General features: G+C 34.3%; 1 protein-coding gene across 1 annotated transcript in view; it reads left to right on the top strand.

Moving 5' to 3' along the window:
• The window catches only part of TWIST1 (twist family bHLH transcription factor 1), a 59,852-nt gene extending 45,997 nt beyond the window's left edge, over positions 1 to 13,855 (top strand). Inside the window, exon 3 of the mRNA XM_026507099.4 lies at positions 5,571 to 13,855. The gene's annotated coding sequence lies outside the window, so the exon portion shown is untranslated. The remainder of the gene's footprint in view (positions 1 to 5,570) is intronic.
• The last annotated feature ends 475 nt before the right edge of the window (positions 13,856 to 14,330 follow it).

Below are 14,330 nucleotides of genomic sequence, written 5' to 3'. Positions count from 1 at the left end.
CCTGGAGTAACAGGAGACCTCTTACATCCTTTCCTTCCAGCCTCCCTCCTCTTTTCTAGCCTCCATTATTAGTGCTTGCTCTTACTCTACTTTATCATAGCAATTCACGATATGACTGCTTTGCTTTTCTCCCCCAAACAACACAAAGCTAACAGATTCACACTCAGCCATCTCTTCCCTCTGAAACATTGGGATGTGAAAAATTATGATGGAATTTTAACAACTCATGAATAGTACTCACTGATTTCCAACCTTTTTTCTTTTTTTAAATTCCCTAATGGAAAATCAAAATCCGCTGATGGCCTTTCTCAGATAACCAGAGTCTCCCTTGAGATCCAGGGTTCTCAAACCCTTTTGTCTTAGGTACCATTCACACTCTTAAAAATTTATTGAACACCCCAAAAAGCTTTTGCTTATCTGGGTTACATGTATTTACCTTATTAGAAATGAAAACTTAGAAATACTTTCCTAAAGAATACCTATATTTTCTAAGAGTAAGAAATGTAGTGAAAAAAGTGATATGGTGTTAGAGCTTTGCATATATATTGATGACTGGTTTTAGAAAAGACAGCTAGAGTCTGCTTCTGCACTCAATCTTTGCAATATGTTCTTTTGATTGGCATATATGGCAAAAAATCTGGCTTCACAAAGATATGAGGTTAAGATGAAGTACAGTTGACCCTTGAACAGTGTGGGGCTTGGGGAACCAACACCCACACAGTTGAAAACTCACATATAACTTTTGACACCCCAAGAACTTGACTACTAATAGTCTACTGTTGACGGGAAGCCTTACTAATAACATAAACAGTTGAGTAACTTATGTTTTGTATGTTATATGTATTATATACTGTATTCTTATAAAAAGTAAGCAGTATAAAGGAAAACATTATTAAGAAATTCATGAGGAAGAGAAAATAGATTTATAGTACTGTACCGTATTTATTGAAAAAAATCCATGTGTAAGTGGATCCACACCTTTTAAAACCGTGCTGTTCAAGTTCAAGGATCAACTGTGTTTTACTACCCTTTTTATATGGTCACCAACATTATTCTTTGATAGTACGCCAAAATTCAACAGTGGTAGTTTCTAAAAGATTAGTTGCAGTGTGGAATTTGAAATTAAAACTACATCAATGCACTTTTCCTTCTCTGTTATGTTAAAATCTCTTAGTCTATCTCTGTACTTTGAAGAGATCTTTAACCAGTGTATGATTTTGTAACATTATGCTTTGATCATTTGGAAAATATTGGTTAACCAAATATGTAGAACTTTCAAATATTGACACATTTTATTATATAATATCAGAAACATGCATTCATTAATATTCCCCATCTCACCCAAAAAGTCTTAAGTATTGAGAAGTTGTCAAAACTCAGTGTGGTTAATACAAGTTTTTCACAATTCAAAAATTTTTTCCAAAAAATTAAATTTTATCATGAGCAACAAACATTTTCAGTTGTTTTGGAGTGACAGGCTCATTTTGGTAATTTTGGAGAGATTTCTGCCAAATACTCATGTCTGAAGGACTAGTTTGTCTCCCGTTCACTAAAAAAATGACTCAATTTGTCTTTTCCTATCTCTCCTTTTGACCCATAGACTTATCAGCAAGAAAGAATGTTTGTTTTTACACCCATTATCTCACACAGAACACATGTTCAATATATGCCTCTGATTAAATACTGCATAGTATTGTGATAGTATTGATATACCAGATCAAGTTAGTCAGATGTCCTTTGGCCTAATGCTAAAGTATCCAATTCAGAAAGTCACCTACTCTCTATTTTAATTTACCTAAATGAACATAAATGCTTCTGTTTTACACACATACATATATATATACACATATATATAATTTATATATATGTATACATATATAAATATATATATAATAATTAAAATTGTTTTTAGGCAACATTTATATAAAGGAGTTATATTTCTCAGAAAAATGTTTTCCTGTAAGAACCTTTGTTTGCTTAAGTTCTAAATATACTTCTAATTTTGCTGAGACTAAAACTTAATTATTCCAACCACTAAAAAGAAAGAATAACTGTGTAATGTGACAGAGGTGCTAAATATCACTTTGACAACAATCATATTCACAATATAAATGTCAAATTAGCATGCTGTATACCTTAAATTTACAGAATGTTGTATGTCAAATATATTCAATAGAAAAATAAAGCTAGGAATGAACTAGAGAAAGCTAATTAGGAATTCTAGTCCTTCTATTTAAATATTTTCTTATTTTCGATAAAGAGATTTAACATTGTAATATCATTCTGATAATAATTTATACTATATTTAAAAGCTTTCCATTATAAAAACAAACAAATAAATCTCAAGCATGACCCTGACATAAATATTTATGTTCAGCATTACAGAAAAGTTTGCTTCCTATTATTTAAATCCCACAAAATCTCAAGCTAAATCCTTTAGTAAAATCTTGAGGTTTATTTCATATTTTTCAGTCAGGAAAAAATATCAGAAGGAGTAATTACTTGTATAATGAGAAACTAAAGTAGACAATTACATTTGAGTTGGGCTAATTGATAACTATAATAATTGGAGACAATGTGTGTCATTTCTTCAATTTAAATTTATAGAAAATTTCAAAAATTTTGTTGAAACTTAGTTTCAAAAGTTTTGTAGACATTACACTGAGTATTAATATTATTGGCTTTATTTTAGATATCTCTATGGAAGTAAAGCAAGTGTAGAACTAAGCACTTTTACAGGGGAATTTGATCAATGCAAACAGGCAAACTAATTTTTTTTCCTAAAATTTCCCCAATTTGGAAAACTGCCTCCATCCTTCCCCCCCTTCCTTCCTGCCACCCTTCCTTCCTTCCCTTTTTCTTCCTTCCTCCCTTCCTTCTCTTCTTTCTCCTTTCTTTCTTTCTTCTTTCTTTCTTTCTTTCTTTCTTTCTTTCTTTCTTTCTTTCTTTCTTTCTTCTTTCTTTCTTTCTTTCTTTCTTTCTTTCTTTCTTTCTTTCTTTCTTCTTTCTCTTTCCTCCACTCTGTTTACTTAATTCTGGTAGATGAACAGATTGCAAATGTCTAAGTAATAGCTACTGCTTTGGGATAACTGAAGTGTAGAGTGGTGGTGCGAGTGTGTATGTGTGCGTGTGTTCCCTGGAAGCCAACATAAAGACTTCCATTAGCCTGAAGCTTTGTAGATAAAACCTAGGGTATCATTTCTTTTGTCTAGAAAGCTAGATTGGGAGGAAGATTGTTGGCCTCAGTAAAACCTAAAAATAGTTTCTAAGATAGGATTGTGCCTTCAGATTTTAGGTAAATAATATTTCTGACATTCTTATAACTTTCTTTAAAAAGACACTTTTAGTGGTGGCCGCAGTATAATCCTCAACCTAATTGTCATATTCATCTAATATCACTTTCACCTACTAAATTGAGTGAAATGTTGGAAAATGTGAACTGTTTCTACAAATAAATGAATCACCTAATAGACTTGGTACTGTTAAGTAAAAAAGTGTAGAAATAAAATCCAAACTTGTTACTCCTCTTTATTCATCAGGGGTGTTCAAAAAATGTGGATCAACGCTAACACCATATTGACCCTTGTTAGAGCCCAAAGAACCCACAGCTACAAAGGAGAATCAAATAGATTAAGGCTTGCATTTCTCCTGGACTTCTATTTGCTATGTAATCTCAAGCAAGTTACTTAACCTCTTTGAGCTTCAGGTTCTCCATTTTAAAATATGAGTAATAATAGCTTGTGAACATCAAAGGAAATATCATATGTTTAAATATATAATATAGCCCCTGATACAGCATAGAGATTTGGTAATTTTCATTTGTTCCCTTACATTATCTAAGATAATATTCCAAGTAAAAACTGTCTTAATTAAATTGGTCAGCTCTTATTAACTGGAATTTCAAGGTAGCAATGGGGCTAAAATAATAGGAAATACCCCCAATATCACAGGAATTGAGAGTTTAGAAAAGTAAAAATATAATTTGTGAACTTATAATAAATTTACTCTTTTAAATAGGAAAGCAACACCCTTCAATGGTTTTGGTTGCTTTCTGATGTATCAGAATTACTCTCCCAATTAAGTGGCAGTTACTGCCATTATACATCATTATGTTTAAATGGAGTATCTGGAAGATGTCTCAATTAGACAGTCCTCCAAATTAAGTGTGTCCTATAGGTTAATAGGAATCACTTCCTCTCCCTTGAATAGTGCTGTTTGGGAAAAATACCCAAGGCTCAATCATTAAAAGGTCAAAATTATGCTTCTTAGTTAACACTCCATAAAATGGAACTGGGAAAATTGGCCATGACTGCTGTGGTTTTTGTCAGTCTGGCTGCAAATCCATCAAGACGACTGCATTCTGAGTTACAGTATGATGTACACTAGGGGCAAAATAATGCATAGGGAGATCAACAATACTTCTTAAAAGGGCCCCAAACTGGCAATTGTTGGAATAATTCACCCTAGTATTCTTATTCAGGTTTGATGTAATTTATAAAATAATTTGTGATTTAAGAAAATTAGATAAGATGGAGCAAAAAGCAAACTCTGAGGTGATGAATTCCAGAGGTGAGAAATTCACAGAAGATTAGTGAGTTCACAAATAATCACATTGTGTAGACCACAAAGCACTCTGCACTGTGGCATTAACCATAAAGACACAGGATAATACCTCTTGGCCATGATATAAAAGACACTGAAAACTCCTTGACAGCTATTATTGCCACTAACGTCTGCAGATACTGGTGATTCTATCCTAAGTCAGAAAACTGAAATTTGGTGTACAAAATTTATAGATGACAAATGTCTAGGTGAAATGTTTTGGATGAACCTAAGAGATGGTGTTTCACTTGACTTACACTACCTCAAGCTGTTCATAGTCTGGGAAGAAGCCACTGAAGGAAACATATTGTGCTTTTCCTGAGCTATGCTCTATACAGCCTTTCATTTCTTTGGCTAAGGGGACAAAAAAATTTTCAGAGACAAAGATTGATATTGATAAGCAAGCCTTTAGAAGATGAATCTTCCCCCCTCCCTGCAAATAACTGAGTCCCTTCAGTGCACACACACAACAAGAAAATACAAGCGGAGAACATTTCTGGGGAACATAATGTCATTTTGCCAAATATTCTAAAGAATCACAGGATATTTGCATCTTTAAAATATCAGGATAACAGCCAAGAATAGAAAATAGTAAAAAAGTTAAAAAAAATAGTCTTTTACTTATTATGAACTCATAAAATTAGATTTTACATTCTTAAAAGGAATGTACACACATTATATGTGACAATGACATTTTTACCTATTCTCCTATTTATCTCTCAGTAGCTCAGTCTACTCCTTGGTGTGTTTATATGCATCTTGAATATGCTTGTAATAAAACTTTGTATATTCTGTGTAATTTTCTTTTCTCAAAAAGATGTCATTTTTCAGAGCTAAGGAATATGACAAAATCTTTGTTTCCTCATTTGGCAAATTTAATCTTTTCTGATTCACTAGGCGATTGTGATTCTTTATTGACATTTTGTTTCTTTTTTCTTTTTTTTTTTAATGTTTTATTTATTTGACAGAGAGAGACAGCCAGCGAGAGGGGGAACACAAGCAGGAGGAGTGGGAGAGGAAGAAGCAGGCTCCCAGCGGAGAAGCCTGATGTGGGTCTCGATCCCAGAATGCCAGGATCACGCCCTGAGCTGAAGGCAGACGCTTAACGACTGAGCCACCCAGGCGCCCCTGGCATTTTGTTTCTTGTCAGAATGTACACACGTGAACACTTGATAAGGAGAAGCTAAATCAAGAATAATACTGCACTGTTGATAAGATAGGACCAATATCCTGGGGAATGGGGGATTCCAATCTCTAGATCAGGTAAAATCTTGGCAATTAATGTGAAGCATTTTAGTGGATGGCTTAATAAGGAGATTCAGGGGTGTGAAAAATTAAACCAAAACCAATGTCCCTATCTTCTTAGAATGGTATTCTAAGAAGCGTGCCCAATGTCACTATCTTGGAGCCTGACTGGTGTCAGGAGCTTGTTGGAGCGCTATGGTGCTGTTCAGACCTCATTGCAGGGGAGGACTCTTTAGCCTGCTATCAGCAGGCAGCGTCCAGTGTCAACCCCTTCAAGGTTTTCCTCAGCTACAGAGGACTATCTGGGTTATAGCCATACTTTTCCTGAGGCAGCCCACATTCAATGACTTGTCAAGGTGTGACTATAAAAGCTTGACCACTTCAGCTCATTGCTGGATGATTCTGAAGGGCTGTTCTAATTTTAGATCTCCTTGTAAGGTTGGTTGAGGTTTTGTAGAGCCTACATCCAAGTTTGACTTCCCCTCTGGCCTGTTCAGCTATCTCCCTCTCCCTTCCCTAGGTATTAATCCCCTAAAATGTCATCTCAGCCTCTACTCCCAGAAAATCTAACTTGCAACAAGTGCAATACAAACTCGTTGCATTTCTAGGTTTCCATATCTCTATTTGCTCCTTTTGTTTGCTTGTTTGTTTTGTTTAGTGTCTTCTGTTAGATACTACCATAATTCTTAGGAACTGCTTTGCCTGAAGAGGTCTGTCCTTCTCTTTGAACCATGTAGCAAATCCTGTGTTCTAAGGCTAGACATTTTTGGTTCTACAGTGCTATTATTATCTGAAATGCACTAAGTAGGATCTGTGCCTATTGGCACTTACAAAATAATTATCCACAAAGTTACTTAATTCATTTTTTAAAGAGATGGACTAAACTGCACTTTCAGGGGTAAATTTTTATGTATCAGAAATTCTAGAATTCAAACAAAGCACTACATTTTAAATAATATTTTGTTATTTCTAATAATAAACTATTTTAAAAGAGCCAAAAATTAATGAATTAAACATCCAGCTAGAGAGTCCAGGGAAATAATAGAAAACTCCCAAAGAAAGTATAAATAATTAAAATAAATAAGAGCAGAAATTATTGAAATAGAACAGAGGTCAGCAACTGTAGCCTGTGGGCCAGTTGGCTGTTTTTGTAATAAAGTTTTATTGGAACACAGCCACACCAATTCATTTAGTATTGAACATGGTTGCTTTCATACCACAATGTCAGGGTTGAGTAGCTGTTATGGAGACCATATGGCCCACACAGTTGAAAATATTTACTATCTGACCTTTACAGAAATAGAAAATAACTATGATTCAGAGAAATAAAAAACATAAAAGTTTGAATCTCTGAAAAGACATATATTGACAAACTTTTGTTGAGTCTGATTAAGAAAATGAGAAAGGCATAAATAAACATTGTTAGAAATGATAAAGGGGACATAAACAATGTATGGTAGGAGGAAATTATGAAGAAATGTGTGCCATTAAATGTGAAAACAGCAGCAGTGACAAATTCCTAAGAAGGTGTAACTAACTAAAACTGCTAAAATATAAGACATATGAATGGTCTTGATAACCATTACAAGAAACTGAGTTAGTAGTTAAAATTTTTCCCAAATAGAAAACATTAGGTCCAGATGGTTTTCACAGTCAAGTTCTTAAGACACCAAAGAAACAAAAAAGCTGGTATTATACAATTTTTTCCAGAGTAGAGAGAAATAGAAAACACTCCTCCATTTATCTTAAGTGGCTTAAGTAATTATATTCCCAAATGTAGATGAGGGCATAAGAAAGGAAAATTATAGGCAAATCTCACTTAGAAAGATAAACACATACAAAAATATATTCTGCAATTAAATATGACTATTTAATGAGAGCTTAATTCCTACTTTACCATGGATTTTTTTCCCTAATTAAATCTACTTTTCTCTTTTTTAAAAAAAGAGATAATTGTAAAAACTTGATAAAATACTAGCCAAAAGCTCCCTCAATTCATGTATATAGAAATAATTCATGATGTAGGATTCATCATTAGAAAATCAACTACCAGCCATCATATTAACACATGACAAGAGAAAGTCATATGATCATCTCAGTAGATGAATGTGAGAGTTAATTTTACCAGTTAAGTTGACTGGGCCATGGGGTTTCCAGATATTTGGTCAAATGTTATTCTGGGTATTTCTGGGAGAGTGTTTTGGATGGGATTAACATTTAAATCATTAGACTGAGTAAAGCAGATTGCCTTTCATAATGTCAGTGGGACTCATTCAATCTGCTGAAGGCCTAAATAAAACAAAAGGCTGACCCTCTGCTGAGAAAGAGAGAATTCTCCTGAATGATAGCCTTCACACTGGAATATCAGCAATTTGTGCCCACCATCAAACAGATACTGACATTTCCTGATTCTACAGTAGTCTGTAGACTTATACTTGAACTGGGACATTGACTGCAAATATTGGACTTGCCAGTTTTCATAAGTACATGAGCCAATTCTTATTCCCAATTAATATATAATTTCAATTAGAAACAACAGGTGTTGGTGAGGATGTGGAGAAAGGGAACCCTCTTGCACTGTTGGGGGAATGCAAACTCATGCAGCCACTCTGGAAAACAGTAGGAGGTTCCTCAAAATGTTAAAAATAGAACTACCATACAATCCAGCAATTACACTACTAAGCATTTACCCAAAGGATACAAAAATACAGATTTGAAAGGATACATACACCCTAATGTTTATGTCAGCATTATCAAGAATAACCAAACTATGGAGAGAACCCAAATGTCCATCAACTGATGAATGGATAAAGAAGATGTAGCATGTATATATATGGAATATATATATATTCCATTATATATATATATATATAATGGAATACTACTCAGCCATTAGAAGAATGAAATCTTGCCATTTGCAATGACATGGATGGAGCTAGACTGTATTATGCTAAGCAAAGTAAGTCAGCCAGAGAAAGACAAATACCATATAATCTCACTTATATGTGAAATTTAAGAAAGAAAACAGATGAACATACGGGAAGGGGGAAATGAAAAAAAGGAGAGGGAAACAAGCCATATGAGACTCAAAGAGAATGAACTGAGGCTTGATGGAGGGAAATGGTGGAGGATGGGCTAAATGGGTGATGGGCATTAAGGAGAACACTTGTTTTGATGAGCACTGGATATTGTACGTAAGTGATGAATCACCGAATTCTACTCCAAAAACCAATATTGCATTTTATGTTAACTACCTAAAATTAAAATTTAAAAATATATAGTTTCAATTCAATTACACTAAAAACTTCAACAAACTTTTTGTAGACCTTGATAAGTTGATACTAAAATTTATATGAAAGAGCAAATGACCAAAAAATGCTAAGATACAACTGAAGAAGGACAAATTGGTATGACTTGCTTCATAAGATATTAAAAGCTAATATAAAGCTAAGATAATGTGATATTTGTGCTAGGGCTAGAAAAAAAAACAATGGAACAGATACATATACAATAGGAGAAATGTATAAGAATGTTTGCAACAGTATTGTTCACACTAGCAAAAATATGGAAACAATACAAGGGTCCATCAATTTGATAACGAATGAATGAGATACATTAACGTAATGGAGTATTATACATACAGCAACTGAAATGAATGAACTACTGAAACATAAAATAATATGTAATGTCAGCAATATAATATTATATGAAAAAGTGTCAAAACTGCTGACATTTTATGTTTTCTACGAACTAAAAAAAGAACTAAAATAAAGTATACTTTGAAGGGATATTTATGGATGCACTAAATCTGTAATAAAAGTAAAGCATGGGAAGAAAGATACACATAAGCTTCACAAAGATGGTTACCTTGGGTAGAAAAAGCCACATGAATGAAATGGTAGGCAAACTATATCATTAAATTAGGTAATTTTCAAGATCTTAACTTTTGTTTTGGGTGCTGGATTTTAGGTAAGGCTTATGGGTGATAAATACAAATACGTAAATAGCTGTATAAATAAGGACAGACCATGTAATGCTAAGAGTATGTTACAAACTAAGGATTGTGATTAATTCAATTTTACATGTTCCAAACAAATAAAAGATGAAAATAAAATTCTGATTTGATAGTGGAATCTGTGATAAAAGACCACCTATTCCTTTTTGAAATGAATGCAAATCAAACTGAAATTACTAAAATGGATGCTATTTTTTGTTTATTGTTATGGTAAGTGTATATTGTCCATTATTTTATTAGAATGTAATTCTGTAGTTTTAAATCCTAGATGCCACATATTTAGGATGGGCAAAAACTCATTCTGAAAAAAAATGCAACTCAAATAGAAGAGATATTGAATCCATATTTGATACACTCCCTTAGTTTTTGTCCACTTTGTTATTCCTTTTCAATTCCCTTTTTAATCTCTTCTATTCTTTCTAACCTGTGAGAACTGGTTGAAATGCACCTTGATTAGGTCCTTGGCTCTCATCTATCTAAACTTACTCCCTTGGTGTTTTCCTCCAAATGTATGACTTTATTTATTTATTATGTTTTACAGATTTTATTTATTCATTTGAAAGCAAGTGAGCGAGAGAGAGAGCATTAGCTGGGGAGGGGGGTACAGGGAGAGGGACACTTAGTGGGGAGCCCAACATGGGGCTCAATCCCAAGACCCCAAGATCATGACCTGAGCTGAAGTCAGATGCTCAACCTACTGAACCACCCTGGCACACCCCCAAAATGTATGATTTTAAAAAGCACCTATATTTTGGTGACTCCAAATTGTATACTCCTCACCCAGACTTTTCTCCCAATTTTTGGCAGTTCATGGGCGTCAGTTATTAAATATTTGGAAATTTTGTAAGCCATTTTTCAAATCTTTGGTAGCTTGAGAATAACCATAATGGTAGTATTTTACCATAGAAATAAAACCTACCCTAATGAACCTATTTAAAATTGCAATTTTCGTACTCTTCCTCCTTAACTCCTGATTCTCTTTATCCTGCACTTTCTTTTTCCCATAGCACTGCCAACTAATAGCTTACTGTTTAATATATTTGTTACCTTTATTATTTGTTGACTACCTCTGCAAGCTAGAATATAAGGTTTACCAGGGTAAGGGTCTTTGATTATTTTACTGTTATAGCCCAAGATACAATACCTGACACATAGTAAAAACTAAATAAATATTTGTTGATTGAATGAATGAAAGAAAAGACAAGGTGCTTTCTCTCACTGTGGGACAGGCATAAATAAAAATTATAAGTAACTCTCAATGTTTTTACAACAAAAACTTTAACTTGAATAAATGGAGAAATGAGGGCAATGACTTTTCAAATTGCTTGAAAGCAGGTAGCTGCCCTGGCCTTGACCATTACAAAATTGTAAAGAATATTAGAGGTGAGATACAGCAAATTATACCTTACTTGTACATTTTTAAACTTTGCTTCATTGCTGGGGTTTCCATCAGCAAAGATTGGACTAAGTATAATGCTCACTGCAGACAATTTCACTTAGAGGCAACCGAAAGAAAAATGCATGTGTACACATGTACATTCCCAAAAATCCTGTACTCCATTTGACAACCCTTTCTCTGAAATTATGTGTTTAGTTACTTTACTGTCTGAAGCACCTACTTTCAATTTGGCCAAGTATTTCCACTTAACACAGCGTTTAATAGACTGATGTTTTGGTCTTTCTAATTAAAGGGTGACTGAGCTTTCAAATGACTCCAGCATGTTGACCTGATAAAGGGTATTTGAAAATGTAAAGAGGTGACAAAATAAAAAAAAGCACCTCATAAATAATGTAGTTATATAACTGTTTCTTGATCACATGTCATTGAGATACCTTATATGCTAGTGAAAGTGACTTTTCTTTGCAGTATACTTTTATATGTTTCTTTATTGATCTCTCATGTACTCTCCAGTCAAGGGATAGTTTAAAGTCATTTTCATATTGTGACTTGGGATGCCAAAGCACTAAATTATACCCACTTAAATAATAACATTTCCCTAGCTACAAATGATAATAAAAACAGATCAAGTTCATGTACTTTGCTTATGTTCTTCTCCAAGGTCAGAAAAAACAAATAACACTTCAGAAATATTAAGCATTATATTCATATTTTTTCTTTTGGGAAATAATAGTTTATATAAACTAGCAGTTTTACACAAAAGTATATCAAACCAAATGGGAGGAAACTCTTTTAAAAAGATAAATGCCTATAAATGTACCTTACCCTTATTTCCAGGCACTTTGAAATTCAATTAAATACTTAAAATGCCTTTCAAGATTCTTGAAGATGTTTCTTAGAAATTGTTTTCTTTTCTTTTCTCTTTTTTTTTTTTAATTTAGAGAAGCTCCCCAAGTTGTTATTTCTTTGGCTGATTACAATGTCTGTGGGGAAATATTACAGATTAATAAAGTGAAGCCTGGATTGGGAAAGGATTCATGCAAATCAGACTGCATATCAGAAATAAGATTCAAAATGTTTTGTGATGAAGACACTAAAGTTGTGAGCTCTCTCATAAATCTAACATTAACAATTTATAATCACTCAGGGACCTTTGTTCAATGAGTCTCATGCTTACAGAATTCCACCACTCCAAGTTCTTTTTCAGATTACTCACAGTCATTTCTGCCAACACTACTATGGACTCTTTTCAAAATTATAGGTATTTATTATTCTAAAGTGTATCATAAAATCTTATATCAACCTGCTAGCCTAAAGGCCATGATATTTTATGACTTAAGCAAATACCCCAGAGTTGCTGAAAGTCATTACTGTGGCCCCTCAGAATCCAAAGGCACTGAATCTAGCTCAGGACTCAAGCCGGATGAGATGGAGCTTGCTCATACCCAGTGGTAGGGTCAGCAAAGGTTTGAGGGCTTGTGATTTTTAGTTTGATAAATGTATCAGCAAAATTGTCTGCCAGTTATTATTGTGTGGGTCATATTCTGAGACATTTTATCAGTTAGCAATATATTCTGCTGCAGATAAGTGAAAATCTACAGCATACAAATCACGGCATTTTTCCCCTCCAGGACATGAAAGTCAGTGGTAGGCTGCCCAAGGCTGCTGCAGATGCTCAATGACACTGTCCGGGATGCAAGCTCTTTCCACACCTTTTGTTCATTGCTGTACTTAGCATGCTTTCATCTTCCTGCTTGTCATTTCTTGGTCACAACACGACTGATGCACCAGCAAGCATTATGTCCGCAGTCCAGGCAAGAAGAAACTAAGAGGAACAAAGATCTATGCCAGCCATGTCCGCCCCTTTTTATTGGGAAAGAAAAAGCCTTTCTAGAAGCTCAGTCCAGCAGACTTATTCTTACAGCTGGTTGGCTAGAAGTAAGTTGCATGACTACTTCCAGATCAGTACGTGCCCAAGGAGAATCAGATAACTACAGTGGTTTAGACCAAAGAAGATTTGCTTCCTGGCTTAGGGTAAGAACTAAAAGTCTCTGAGATCAAGGTCCTGCAGGCATCACCTGAACAATCTAGTGTTCTGTCAGTGGGCAAAGGTTATTGGATATTGTATAAGCAATGGATAGATACTTTCCAACCCACAGTTCTGCCTTACTCCTCTTCAAATTAAATCACTAGCATTAGCAAACAGCACACAAAGCCAAAGTACAAAGTACAGCAGGGGTTGTCTGAGAACATGCTTAGGCTTGCACTTTGATTTGTTCCCTCGGTTTTAGGTATAAAGTGTTCTAAATGACATTCAGACTTATTAATAACTTGATTTGTAAGTAGGCCTCAGTTCCATTGTATAAATGAAGTACAGTATTCAAGACCTTGGCTTAGATTCTTGATTGTGATGTTTATTAGCTATGGGGCTCTTTGAGGTGTATTAACTAAACCTTAATGTTCTCATTTGTAAAACAGGATTATTATCATTTATTTTGGGAACCTATATCATAGTGTGATTATAAGGATAAAAATCTTTAATTGTAATAATGCCACAGAGTCTGTAATTTTTAAGTGCCCAATAAATGCTTGCAGTGAGGATTGCTCAGTTATTAGTATTCCTATGATCAGGACTTATTGAATGACTAAAGTGACCTCAACTCACCATTCACTGTGTAGTATTTAAGGTGGGAGGAGTGGGGAGAAGCCACAGTATATCCATTTCAGAAATTCTGGCCTCAGTTAAGTTAGTAACTGAACTTACTAATTTTTTAAATATTAGCCTATTGCTCACTTATCATGTAATTACAAAACTTAAGACCAAATAAACATATCTCAACAAATTGGGGACCTCATTAGGAATCAGGGTATTCCAGGAGGTTTTAAAGACAAGAGGAAAGTGGCATTTTCTTGGATAATCTATCAAGGCATTTGCATAGTAAATTGCATTTTAAAATTTAATGTGAGGGAGAGGGAAAAATGGTGGTGGAGGAGTAGGGGACCCCTTTTTCAGCTGGTCCCCTGAATTGAGCTGGATATCTACCAGACCATCCTGAACACCCATGAAAT

The sequence above is a fragment of the Ursus arctos genome, unplaced genomic scaffold (assembly GCF_023065955.2).
Source record: "Ursus arctos isolate Adak ecotype North America unplaced genomic scaffold, UrsArc2.0 scaffold_3, whole genome shotgun sequence".
NCBI classification, from domain to species: Eukaryota; Metazoa; Chordata; class Mammalia; order Carnivora; family Ursidae; genus Ursus; species Ursus arctos.
This window is presented reverse-complemented; position numbering and strand designations above follow the sequence as displayed.